Below are 2779 nucleotides of genomic sequence, written 5' to 3' on the forward strand. Positions count from 1 at the left end.
TAGAGATGCTTCCCTGGTGCTATGGAAACACAGAGGAGAAAATGATTCAAGTAATTAATCGATGGGGAAGCAAAGAATACTTCACAAAGGAGATGACATTTAGATAGAATTTTGGACAAGTATTAATAATAAAAGTTCATGTAGCAGGGAAAAAAATTTCAGGCATAGTCACAATACTCTTGATCAATACCTCACAAAAACCTGGGAGCATGGAAAGACAAGGCGTCTTAACACAATGGAGAAAATGTTGATGTGGCTGGAGGTTGGTTGGGAGATAGTATTTAAAGCAGTGGTTCTCAACCTGTGGGTCGTGATCCCTTTGGGGGTTGAGCAACCCTTTCACAAGTGTCGCCTAAATATATCCTGCATACCAGATATTTACATTAGGATTCATAACAGTAGGAAAATTATAGTTATGAAGTAGCAACAAAAATAATGTTATGGTTGAGGATCACCACAACATGAGGAACTGTATTAAGGTTGCAGCATTAGGAAGGTTGAGAACCACTGATTTAGAGTTAAACTATTTGATTTTTTGTGTGTTTTTTTGTTTTGTTTTGTTTTGTTTTCTTTAGCTAGCATCTCACTTTGTTGCCTTGGGTAGAGTGCTGTGGCATCATAGCTCACAGCAACCTCAAACTCTTGGACTCAAGTGATCCTGTTGTCTCAGCCTCCTATAGGCGCCTGCCATCACACAGGTTATTTTTGTTTTAGAGACAGAGTCTCCCTCTAGCTCGGGCTGGTCTGGAACACCTGAACTCAGTCATTCCACTGGCCTCAGCCTCTCAGAATATTAGGATTACAGGCATGAGCCACCACACCCAGCCTCAAAGTGTTATTTGAAAACCAACAGACAACGAAGAAAACCATATTGTAGGCCAGGTGCAACGGCTCATGTCTGTAATCCTAGCACTCTGGGAGGCCAAGGCGGGTGGATTGCCGGAGTTCATGGGTTCAAGACCAGCCTGAACAAAACCAAAACCCCTGAGGCAAGAGGATTGCTTGAGCCCAAGTTGCTGTGATGTATGACACCATGGCACTCTACCCAGGGTGACAGCTTGCAACTCTGTCCCAAAAATAAAAATAAAAGTAAATAAATGAATAAGAACCATATTGTGGAGAAAACCTAAGTGATGCCCATCTGTAGTCCTCTTTTCCCCAACAACCAAAAAGCAAAAATAAAAGTAAAACCTTGGCTCGGTGCCTGTAGCTCAGTGGCTAGTGTGCCAGCCACATACACCAGAGCTGGCAGGTTCGAATCCAGCCCAGGCCTACCAAACAACAATGACAACTACAATCAAAAAATAGCTGGGCGTTGTGGTGGGCGCCTGTAGTCCCAGCTACGTGGAAGGCTGAGGCAAGAGAATCACTTATTCCCAAGGGTTTCAGGTTGCTGTGAGCTGTGACAGCACAGCACAGCACTCTTCTAAGGACAACATAGTGAGACTCTGTCTCAAAAAAAAGAAAGAGAGCTGCGCCCGCCTGGCCCCCCGGGAGTCAAAGTGCGGCGGCCACGGAGCGGGTGGGTCCGGGGCCATGGCCAGGCCGCCCCGCGGCCCTAGGCTTGCACAGCGAGATAAAGCATCTGAAGCCTGGAAAAAGAAACGACTTGCCCAAGGACCTCTAGCCTGGTATTTGAGCACTTACTACAAGCCAGACACTGGAATTCAAATCAGAAAGACCCCTGCCCTCCTGGAGCAGGAAAAAGTGGCCCAGATGCAGAAACAGAGGCCCAGAGAGGCTAATAGCTTGCCCAGGATCACCCAGCCTGGACCTGTAGAGCTGTCATCTGAACTCAGGGAAGAGTGAGCCAAGAGCAGAGCTGGGCAGAGGGCAGAGAAGCCCCCCGACCCCCATCCAGGCCCCCAGCTTGCCGCCATGAAGCTGAACGAACGTAGCCTGGCCTTCTACGCCACCTGCGATGTGCCAGTGGACAACGCAGGCTTCCTGTACAAGAAGGGCGGGCGGCACTCTGCCTACCACCGTCGCTAGTTCGTGCTGCGTGGCAACATGCTCTTCTACTTTGAGGACACGGCCAGTCGCGAGCCAGTGGGCGTCATCATCCTGGAGGGCTGCACGGTGGAGCTGGTGGAGGCAACCGAGGAGTTTGCCTTCGCAGTGCGCTTTGCGGAGGCCTGAGCCCGCACCTATGTGCTGGCGGCTGAGAGCCAGGCCGCCACGGAGGGCTGGGTGAAGGCTCTATCGCGGGCCAGCTTCGACTACCTGCGGCTGGTGGTGCACGAGCTGGAGCAGCAGCTGGCGGCCATGCGCGCTGGGGCCTCTCCGCCCCCGCCGCTGCCCCTGCCCCGCAGGCCCAGTGCCCTCCCGCCCAAAGAGAACGGCTACGCAGTGTGGAGCACGGAGGCCCAGTGGCCACCGTTGCATGGCCTGGCCCCAAGCCCCCGCCCCAACCACCCCGCCGCCGGGCCTCTGAGCCCCACGGGCCTCTGGACACCACCCCCTTCGCCCAGCTGCACGAGTGGTACAGCCAGGAGATCCGGGTGCTGCGCGGCCGGTGGCTCACCAGTCGGGCCCAGCCCTGATAGGGACGAGGGCCTGTCCTGGGCCACCCAAGGTCGCTAAGGCTCTTGCCCTAGAGGAACACAAGCCGCAGGCCCTGCTCCAACTAGGGGCTTGGTTCTGAGATCATGGTGGTCAAGACCAGCCCTGCAGGCTCTAAGCGCCTGGTTACCAGTTGTCAAGTGTTGAGAAGATGCTGGATTCTGAGTGAGCCCACCCTGGAGGGGGCCATCGTGCCTGACTGTAAGCAGAATCCAGG

At 53.4% G+C, this 2779-nt stretch overlaps 1 pseudogene; it reads left to right on the forward strand.

Annotated features, from left to right (window-relative positions):
- Window positions 1-1636: 1636 nt before the first annotated feature.
- LOC128590547 (sesquipedalian-1-like) lies at window positions 1637-2543 on the forward strand (annotated as a pseudogene).
- Window positions 2544-2779: the final 236 nt, after the last annotated feature.

The sequence above is a fragment of the Nycticebus coucang genome, chromosome 7 (genome assembly GCF_027406575.1).
Source record: "Nycticebus coucang isolate mNycCou1 chromosome 7, mNycCou1.pri, whole genome shotgun sequence".
Classification (NCBI taxonomy): domain Eukaryota; kingdom Metazoa; phylum Chordata; class Mammalia; order Primates; family Lorisidae; genus Nycticebus; species Nycticebus coucang.